The sequence below is a fragment of the Phoenix dactylifera genome, chromosome 9, assembly GCF_051530095.1.
Source record: "Phoenix dactylifera cultivar Ajwa chromosome 9, Ajwa_hap1_PhDact_Kaust_v1.1, whole genome shotgun sequence".
Lineage (NCBI taxonomy): Eukaryota > Viridiplantae > Streptophyta > Magnoliopsida > Arecales > Arecaceae > Phoenix > Phoenix dactylifera.
This window is the reverse complement of record NC_143198.1, coordinates 14,285,774-14,296,793: the sequence shown is the minus strand read 5'-3', so window position 1 is coordinate 14,296,793 and position 11,020 is coordinate 14,285,774. Positions and strand designations below refer to the sequence as shown.

Here is an 11,020-nt window from a genome sequence, read left to right as displayed (position 1 = left end):
CTTGACCCTATCTGTGACCTGCCAGTAGAACCAAAGTTATCAAAGGAAGCGTGACCCTAACTGCGACCTGCCGGTAGAACCAACACTATCAAGTTCTAATCCAAGAACAAAGGTGAAGCTCTCACATAAGAGAAACTCTCAAATTTCATTCATGCGTCCTCCTCCTCTCAAGTACAATCAGGTGCTATTTTAAGGCTGAAATGGCTTCAAAGAGAAGCAACTCCTAGAAAATTACATAGCACTATTTGTCATGCATTTACCAAGGCTGCGTTTACCAAGGCTTGGAAAAATGCATGTTACACCTACTCCTAGAAAAGTAACCAGAACTTAGGAAAAAGATCCCAAAGTAATTATAGTGACTTTGGGAACTACAAGAAAGTCTGAATGTGACTTGGAGAATACAAAATATCATCTAAAAAATCACCCCAAAAATATGCACGAAAATCCAAATACAATAGGAAAGTTAGCCTTCCCATGAATGCTTCTTGTCATGTGATTTGGACTTTCCAAAGTGTTGTCTTCAGGTTGGACTCAAAGCATCTTCACCCAATTGTATGAAAGTGACCCAATTAGGTGCAACCTCTATCTCACGTTGGTCTTCTTTTTCTTTGATTTTTATGATCAAGCTTTCCAAAGCTTGTTTCATCCTCTTAGTCTTGGCCCTAGTCATAGGACCTTCAATTCAATGCAAAGGATCTTTAGATGGGCTGGTTGCGTCTCTATCAGAGTAGTCCTTCAAAGAACCAAAGAGAATAAAAACTCACCAATTTTCTGAAAAAATATGATCTGCCCTTCGAATAAGCCAAAGGCTTTTTAAATACAAAAGGTCCACGAATTTGCAGCTGCGAAAAAAATGAAAACCCCAAAATAGGCTGCCTTAAATTCGCCTAAACAACTAAAATGAAACAAGAAATTTTCTGATTCCTTTTTTCTTACAAAACCGAAATTATGAACCTAAAATATTAAATAAGGAAACTAAATGAGCTGTCTTGAAAAGGTTGCTTGAAATTGCAGCCACTTATTCTTCTTGATGATTCAAAATGGGAAAGCAACCAAGGATGGAAACTAAGCCCCAATAACACGCCAATTGTGGTGCAATCTTTGAGGATTTCTTTCGGATTATTCCACAGCTTTGAATTATGGAATTCCAGCCTTGTGGAACATGTTCATCACCTTCAATGGACCTCCACAAATTTGCTTGAGCCCAAACTTGTTTAACCAGCCCGTTTAATGCCTCCTTGAACACTTTAGCTCGTGCTCTAGTAACCGTCCTAGTTGGAACTTGAACGGGTTCCTTTGTAGTCATGCCATTATTTGCATCATTCCCCTCCTCTTGAAAAGGATTTGCCCTCAAATCATCACCTACATCAAAAGGACTCAAATCAGTAATATTGAAAGTAGCACTAACATTGTACTCACCGGACAATTCTAGCTTGTAAGCGTTGTCATTGATGCGCTCTAGAACTTGGAAAGGACCATCCCCTCTTGGAAGCAGTTTGGAACATCTTTGCGCCGGAAATTTCTCTTTTCTCTGTCACGTACAAAGGGATCTCAGAGCGGATCCCAACAACGTGCGGCTCGGTCTACCGAAGATAACCGATCAGCCTTCCTGGCGTGGGAACCTAGTCTCTATGACTTAGGTCATGCCTAACAACAATAATGCAGTGAAACACAACACCAGAAAATACTACGAAGGAGAAAGAGAAATACAAAGGAAGAGAACTTTATTAAATAACCACCACTCAACTGATTACAATAAGCTCTCCTGCTCTCTCTCTGGTCTCTCGAGCTCTATCCGATACCAATCCCTCCCCTTTGAGGGTCCTCTTATAGAGGAGCAACCTCCAATTACAAGTCCCTCACGAACTCAACTTCCCATGTACAAGATAAGGATGAATTCTAGATAAGATAGGAAAACCCCGATTCCCGCAGGATTCTACGCAATCAGCTGAAACGGCCAAGTTCGTGCCCTAACCGAACTCGGATTACCACGAAACGGGATTCGTTGGATTCAAAATGAAAACTCCTCCCAGATGGAACCTTTCCCACTTTGAACGGACTTCTATAAAGTTCCTGAAATGCCCCTCAATGTGAGAACGTGTGGAAACAGTGTTACAGCCACGTTTTCTAACCATCTATCTTTCAGTTAGAAAATGTGTTAAAAACGTGTCCCTTGCCTTCTGGAGACTTATAACACGTACCTCTATCAGTGGCACACATTTCTATGCATCCCAATTTTCCGGATTCAGCCCATGAGATAGGCCCTCAACACTGAATCAGACTCATTGTAGCAGCTTTCCTCCTAATGATGAACAAGCATGTATTCTTGCCAATACACGCCTTGGAGCAGGTGCCTCCGGCCCCATGTTCTTGGGTATTCCTTCTAGATCTTGCACACGTTTCCCTAGGTGATCCTAGGGCTGAGATTTGGTCTCCAAGTTGCCCAAATCTCTAGAAAGCACGCTCAGACCTCAAACCCGTCCAACGACTGATCTGCTTTATACCTTGATCCGCGTCCGGTCCAACCCCGATTCGAGGTGCCGTGACATCTCATATGCAACCAAACCCAATCTCCGGGTTCAAAAATCAGCTTATGTCGCCCTTTGTTGGCTTATTTTGCATATTGCTCTGTTCTCCTCTCTATATTGAGCCTTGCCTTCTCATGTATCTGCTTCACAAATTCTGCCTTTTTCTTTCCATCCAAATTAACACGCTCAGAAACAGGTAATGGAGATAAATCCAATGGAGTCGAAGGATTAAAACCATAAAACTTAGTAGCAGAATGAATAGCACGATTATAAGCAAACTCAACATGTGGCAAACAATCCTCTCATATTTTGATGTTCTTTTAATCATAACCCTCAACAAAGTAGACAAAGTCCTATTCACTACTTCGGCTTGACCATCAGTTTGTGGGTGACAAGTAGTAGAAAACAAAAGCTTGATACCTAGCTTACAGCATAAAGTCTTCTAAAAGTTGCTCAAGAACTTAGCATCTCTATCCGAAACAATGATTCTAGGCATGCCATGTAATCTCACAATCTCCCTAAAGAACAAATCAGCAACTTGCGAAGATTCGTTTTGTGACATGGATTAAAGTGTGCCATCTTAGAAAATCTATCCACAACCACAAAAATCGAATCTCTTCCACGTTTAGTCCTAGGCAATCCTAACACAAAGTCCATTGAAATATCAATCCAAGGCTCACTATGAATGGGCAAAGGAGAATACGAACCGTTGGGCTGCACTCCGGATTTAGCTTGCCTACATGTAACACATCTACCACAAATCCGCTCAACATCTCGTTTCTTGTGTGGCCAATTGTTCCTGCAAAACAGCTAAGGTCTTAGCTACCCCAAAATGTCCCATTAATCCCCCTCCATGGGGCACCAACAAATCCCCCATAGATCAGTTAGGCACACATAACTTATTTTCTCGAAACAAGAATACATCATGTCTAAAGAACTTACCAAAAGCGTTTTTCTCACAAGCCCGGTAGTCTTCACAAAATTCATGGCCATCAATGTATAAACTTTTAATGTGCTCAAATCCAAGCAATTTTGCATCAAGTGTAGAGAGTAATGCAAACCTGCGAGAAAGTGCATCAGTGACCACATTCTCCTTACCTTGCTTATACCGCATGAGATATGGAAACGTCTCAATGAACTTGACCCAACGAGCATGCCTTTTATTTATCTTGTGTTGGCCCTTCAAGTGTTTCGAGGACTCAAGATCGGTGTGAATCACGAACTCCTTAGGCCATAGGCAGTGCTGCCATGTCTCCAAAGCTCGAACCAATGCATACAATTCCTTGTCATAAGTTGGGTAGTTTAAGGCTGCCCCGCTTAATTTCTCGCTGAAGTAAGCAATTGGTCGTCCCTCCTACATAAGAACTGCGCCTATACCAATACCTGAAGCATCACATTTAATATCAAATGTTTTAGAAAAGTTAGGTAAAGACAATAAGGGGGCGTTGGTTAGCTTCTCTTTGATTAGCTGAAACGCCTTCTGTTGTTCTTCTCCCCATCTAAATCCGACATTCTCCTTGATCACTTCGATAAGTGGTGCGGCTATGCTACTAAAGTCCTTCACAAACCGCCGGTAAAAACTAGCAAGTCCATGAAAACTACGAACATTGCCTACACTTGTGGGACTCGGCCACTCTTGGATTGCTCGTACCTTCTCTTCATCAACCTGTAAGCCTTGTGCACTAACAACAAATCCTAGAAATACAAAACCAGCCCCATAATACCTCTCCATCTTCATCTCTCACTCCCTGATGTTGGACTCTTGCCCTCCTACGCAAATTAGGAGCGTTTTTTTGGCTGCTTCAAATGTGTATTCTCCATCCGATCCATCTGCTCATGAACCTGCTCGCCTCCATAAATAGCTTTGGATCAGCCACTCCCGTAGCACCTTCGGCACTATTGTGAGACATGATTCCACACTTGCCTTTTTCCACTCAATAATCCTCTTTCCAGCAACAATTCACCAAGAACTCAACAAGGGAATTCAAGTTTAAAAGTAAGAAAACAAGGGATATGGGTGATTAGATTTTCAGAAGCACAATTCAGCAAATTTTCCATGAAAATTTTTTTGGTCTTTGGGGTGAGTTGATTTTCGGGCTTATTGAAACCAAAATGGGTGAAATCAAACGAAAAATTTTTTGTCGAGTCTTTTTACTGTTTTTTTTTCTTGGTGATCAGATTCCTTCTTTTGCTAATAATAGAATAAGATTTCGAAATAAAATTAGAACAAACAGATTACGAGCGGAATGGGTAAAGAAAGAAATTCGGCAAAACTATGATATGTCAAACCGAATTTGGAAAGCTAAAGAACACGGAATTAAGGAACAAGGAAACAACAAAATTCGAACTTAGGGCTAAAACCAATTCGGCCATAGCAGATTCGGCCAGATAAGAAAAAGGAAACTAAATTTAAATGGGATAGGCAAACCTGAGACAAGAAATCATTGGCTCTGATACCAAATGATGCAAACCCCGTCAAGAATAACGAGACCCGTCAAACAATAGGGAAACCCAAGAACGCCCACGACCAGGTTTGGTTGGGAGACCTCGACTCGTTGCTTCAACAAAAATAAGAATTTTGGTATATTTGACCTCAACCATTATTTAATGCGAAACAAGAACCGGAAGATGCCACAAATGGTAGTGGGAATCCGCTTGATAAGCCGATGATGAACGCCATGGAAAATTCCGATAAGTTCGAATAGTCCTTCAAAGAACCAAAGAGAATAAAAACTCACCAATTTTCTGAAACAATATGATCTGCCCTTCGAATAAGCCAAAGGCTTTTTTAAATACAAAAGGCTTTTCAACATCTACCACAAGCGTTTTTCTCACAAGCCCGGTACTCTTCACAAAATTCATGGTCGTCAATGTATAAACTTTTAATGTGTTCAAATCCAAGCAATTTTGCATCAAGTGTAGAGAGTAATTCATACCTGCGAGAAAGTGCATCAGCGACCACATTCTCCTTACCTTGCTTATACCAGATGACATATGGAAACGTCTCAATGAACTCTACCCAACGAGCATGCCTTTTATTTAGCTTGTGTTGGCCCTTCAAGTGTTTCGAGTACTCATGATTGGTGTGAATCACGAACTCCTTAGGCCATAAACAGTGCTGCCATGTCTCCAAAGCTCAAACCAATGCATACAACTCCTTGTCATAAGTCGGGTAGTTTAAGGCTACCCTGCTTAATTTCCCGCTGAAGTAAGCAATTGGTCGTCCCTCCTGCATAAGAACTGCGCCTATACCAATACCTGAAGCATCACATTCAATCTCAAACATTTTAGAAAAGTTAGGCCAAGACAATAAGGAGGCGTTGGTTAGCTTCTCTTTGATTAGCTGAAACGCCTTCTCTTGTACTTCTCCCCACCTAAATCCGACGTTCTTCTTGATCACTTCGGTAAGTAGTGCGGCTATGCTACTAAAGTCCTTCTCAAACCGCCAGTAAAAACTAGCAAGTCCATGAAAACTACGAACATTGCCTACACTTGTGGGACTCGGCCACTCTTGGATTGCTCGTACCTTCTCTTCATCAACCTGTAAGCCTTGTGCACTAACAACAAATCCTAGAAATACATGCTTATCGGTGCAAAAAGTGCACTTCTTCATGTTAGCAAATAACTTTTCTTTCCAAAGCACATCTAAAATCGATTTCAAATGTACGACATGATCATCCAAGTTTTTGCTATAAATGAGTATATCATCAAAATAGAGAACAACAAACCTGCCTATAAATGCACGCAAAACATGATTCATAAGTCTCATAAAAGTGCTTGGTGCATTAGTCAAACCAAAAGGCATAACTAACCATTCATACAAACCATATTTTGTTTTAAAAGCAGTTTTCCATTCATCTTCTTCTTTCATTCTAATCTGATGATAACCACTCTTTAAATCAATCTTAGACAACACACAAGAACCATGCAACTCATCTAACATGTCATCTAAGCGAGGAATAGGATGACGATACTTTACCGTTATGTTGTTGATGGCTCAGCAATCAATGCACATTCTCCACGTCCCATCCTTCTAGGCACAAGTAAAACTGGAACGGCGCATGGACTCACGCTCTCCCTCACGTACCCCTTCTCCAACAACTCATTTACCTGCCGTTGAAGCTCCTTTGTCTCCTCGGGATTGCCCCTATAGGCTGGTCGGTTTGGAATTGTCGCACCAGGAACAAAGTCAATTTGATGTTCAATCCCTCGAATTGGTGGTAATCCATGTGGTGTTTCCTCGGGAAAGACATCCTCAAATTCCTGCAAAAGAGAAAAAACAGAACTCGGCAAAGCAGGGTCAAGTTCGTTAGTGTTGAAAAATGCCTCCTTGTACAAAAGTACAATCATCGGATGTTTTGAAAACATTGCTCGCTTAATCTCACTCACTTTTGCATAGAAATTCTTTTGTTTCTTCTATGAATTTCTCTCATTGGCTGAATTTTGATTTTCTTTTTCTCTCTCATTTTGCTCGGCCACTCTCCGATTTTCACTCTTTTTCTTTTGATCACTCTCTTTTTGCAACCTCACTTGATCGTCATAAATCTGTTTCGGTGTCATCGGTACAATAGTGTTGGGTTTTTGGTTGAGCACGAACGAGTATTTGTTGGTGAAGCCATCATGCTTAACTCTCCGATCGAATTGCCACTGTCCGCCTAATAGTAAATGTCCAGCTTGCATCGGAGCTACATCACACAAAATTTCATCTTCATATTTTTCGATGCGGAATGAAACCAAAACACGCTTATTAACCTTTACCTCGCCACTATCATTCAGCCATTGTAACTTGTACAGCCTAGGATGTTGCAGTATGGGCAGTCCTAATTTTTCCACCAAGGTTGTGCTTGCAACATTAGTACAACTTCCTCCATCAATAATCATACTACATACCTCGTCTTTGACATAGCACCTAGTATGAAAGATGTTCTCCCGCTGCACTTCTTCAACTTCTTTTGCTTGCAAGCTTGGAGTCTTCTTGACACCAACAATTCACCTTGGACCGCATATTCTTCATCATCCACGTCCTCCAATGGTGGCATAGAGTCGGTATCGGACTCGTCATCGGTTTCGATCTCTCCGTTACCCCTTATCACCATGACTCTTTTGTTCGGGCACTAACTTGCTATGTGAGCCTTGACATTTAAAATACTTAATGTCACGGTTTCAAGAAGTGGAAGGGTCAGATTTACCTTGAGTGCCATGGTTGGTTGTCTCTCGTTTTGGCTCGAATTTGGGTTTTCCAGCTGGTTTCTCCTCTTTCTTCACATGACTCGGTTTCCATGGGAAAAAACCGAACTATGGGATGCACGTGTACCACCCCTCCTCTTGAGTTGTTGCTCCACCTTGATGGCCATGTGCACCATATCCTCCAATTCCACATAATGCTGCATCTCCACCCTATCATGAATTTCTTGATTCAAGCCATTCAAGAACCTAGCCATAGTAGCCTCACGGTTTTCTTCGATATTAGCCCGGATCATAGCAATCTCCATCTCTTGATGATAATCCTCCACACTCCGGTTACCTTGTCTGAGCATTTGCAATTTATTGTACAACTCCCGGTGGTAATGGCTGGGCACAAACCGCTTCCTCATCAAAATAGAGAACAACAAACCTGCCTATAAATGCACGCAAAACATGATTCATAAGTCTCATAAAAGTGCTTGGTGCATTAGTCAAACCAAAAGGCATAACTAACCATTCATACAAACCATATTTTGTTTTAAAAGCAGTTTTCCATTCATCTTCTTCTTTCATTCTAACTGATGATAACCACTCTTTAAATCAATCTTAGAGAACACACAAGAACCATGCAACTCATCTAACATGTCATTTAAGCGAGGAATAGGATGAGGATACTTTACCATTATGTTGTTGATGGCTCGGCAATCAACGCACATTCTCCACGTCCCATCCTTCTTAGGTACAAGTAAAATGGGAATGGCGCACGGACTCATGCTCTCCCTCACGTACCCCTTCTCCAACAACTCACTTACCTGCCGTTGAAGCTCCTTTGTCTCCTCGGGATTGCTCCTATAGGCTGGTCGATTTGGAATTGTCGCACCAGGAACAAAGTCAATTTGATGTTCAATCCCTCGAATTGGGGGTAATCCATGTGGTGTTTCCTCGGGAAAGACATCCTCAAAATCCTGCAAAAGAGAAACAACAGAACTGGAAAAAAGCAGGGTCAAGTTCGTTAGTGTTTAGAAATGCCTCCTTATACAAAAGTACAATCATCGGCTGATTTGAAAACATTGCTCGCTTAATCTCACTCACTTTTGCATAGAAATTCTTTTCTTTCTTCTCTGAATTTCTCTCTTTGGCTGAATTTTGATTTTCTTTTTCTCTCTCATTTTGCTCGGCCACTCTCCTATTTTCACTCTTTTTCTTTTGCTCACTCTCTTTCTTTTGATCACTCTCTTTTTGCAACCTCACTTGATCGTCATAAACCTGTTTCGGTGTCATCCGTACAAGAGTGATGGGTTTTTGTCTGAGCACGAACGAGTAATTGTTGGTGAAGCCATCATGCTTAACTCTCCGATCGAATTGCCACGGTCGGCCTTATAGTAAATGTCCAGCTTGCATCGGAGCAACATCACACAAAACTTCATCTTCATATTTTCCGATGCGGAACGAAACCAAAACACGCTTATTCACCTTTACCTCGCCACTATTATTCAGCCATTGTAACTTGTACGGCCTAGGATGTTTCAGTATGGGCAGTCCTAATTTCTCCACCAAGGTTGTGCTTGCAACATTAGTACAACTTCCTCCATCAACAATCAAACTACATAACCTTGTCTTTGACATAGCACCTAGTATGAAAGATGTTCTCCCGCTGCACTTCTTCAACTTCTTTTGCTTGCAAGCTTAGGAGTCTTCTTGACACCAACAATTCACCTTGGACCGCATATTCTTCATCATCCACATCCTCCAATGGTGGCATAGAGTCGGTATCGGACTCGTCGTCAGTTTCGATCTCTCCGTTACCCCTTATCACCATGACTCGTTTGTTCGGGAATTGACTTGCTATGTGACCCCTGCCTTGACATTTAAAATACTTAATGTCACGGTTTCGAGAAGTGGAAGGGTCAGATTTACCTTGAGTGCCATGGTTGGTTGTCTCTTGTTTTGGCTCGAATTTGGGTTTTGCAGCTGGTTTCTCCTCTTCCTTCACATGACTCGGTTTCCATCGGAAAAACCCGAATTATGGGATGCGCGTGTACCAGCCATCCTCTCGAGTTGTTGCTCCACCTTGATGGCCATGTGCACCATATCCTCCAATTCCACATAATGCTGCATCTCCGCCCTATCATGAATTTCTTGATTCATGCCATTCAAGAACATAGCCATAGTAGCCTCTCGGTCTTCTTCGATATTACCCCGGATCATAGCAGTCTCCATCTCTTGATGATAATCCTCCACACTCCAGTTACCTTGTCTGAGCGTTTGCAATTTATTGTACAACTCCCGGCGGAAATGGCTGGGCACAAACCGCTTCCTCATCACTAACTGATCCCACCACGCAATATTATAGTCAGAAAATTCAATGGCAGCAAGTTTTACCTTCTTCATTTCGGAGTAGTTGTGGCAATCGAACACTAACTCTACCTTTTTCTCCCACTCAAGATAAGCCTTGGGATCATTTCTTCCTTGAAATGCTGGAATTTTCATCTTAATACTACCCAAATTGTTATCTTCCCGATTTCCAACTTCTCTAAACCTATCTTCTCTAAACCGTCCTCCATATCTCCTGTTACCAATAACCGAATCCTGATCTTCTTCTTCATCAAAACCAGCCCCATAATACTCTCCATCTTCATCTTTCACTCCCTGATGTTGGATTCTTTCCCTCCTACGCAAATTAGGAGCGTTTTTGTGGCTGCTCCAAACGTGTATTCTCCATCCGATCCATCTGCTCATGAACCTGCTCTAACTCCAACCTCATTATACGCCTCATCTCACCCATCTTCGCCTCCATAAACAGCTTTGGATCAGCCACTCCCGTAGCACCTTCGGCACTATTGTGAGACATGACTCCACTCTTGCCTTTTTCCACTCAATAATCCTCTTTCCAGCAACAATTCACCAAGAACTCACCAAGGGAATTCAAGTTCAAAACTAAGAAAACAAGGGATATGGGTGATTAGATTTTCAGAAGCACAATTCAGCAAAATTTCCACGAAAATTTTTTTGGTCTTTGGGGTGAGTTGATTTTCGGGCTTACTGAAACCAAAATGGGTGAAATCAAACGAAATTTTTTTTGTCAAGTCTTTTTACTCTTTTTTTTTTTGGTGATCAGATTCTTTCTTTTGCTAATAATAGAATAAGATTTCGAATTAAAATTAGAATAAACAGATTACGAGCGGAATGGGTAAAGAAAGAAATTCGGCAAAACTATGATATGTCAAACTGAATTTGGAAAGCTAAAGAACACGGAATTAAGGCACAACAAAACAACAAAATTCGAACTTAGGGCTAAAACCAATTCG

General features: G+C 41.5%; 2 pseudogenes; both read right to left on the bottom strand.

The window, feature by feature from the left end:
- Positions 1–910: 910 nt before the first annotated feature.
- Positions 911–8,122, bottom strand: LOC149752848 (uncharacterized; annotated as a pseudogene).
- Positions 8,121–9,678, bottom strand: LOC149752847 (uncharacterized; annotated as a pseudogene).
- Between the last annotated feature and the right edge of the window lie 1,342 nt (positions 9,679–11,020).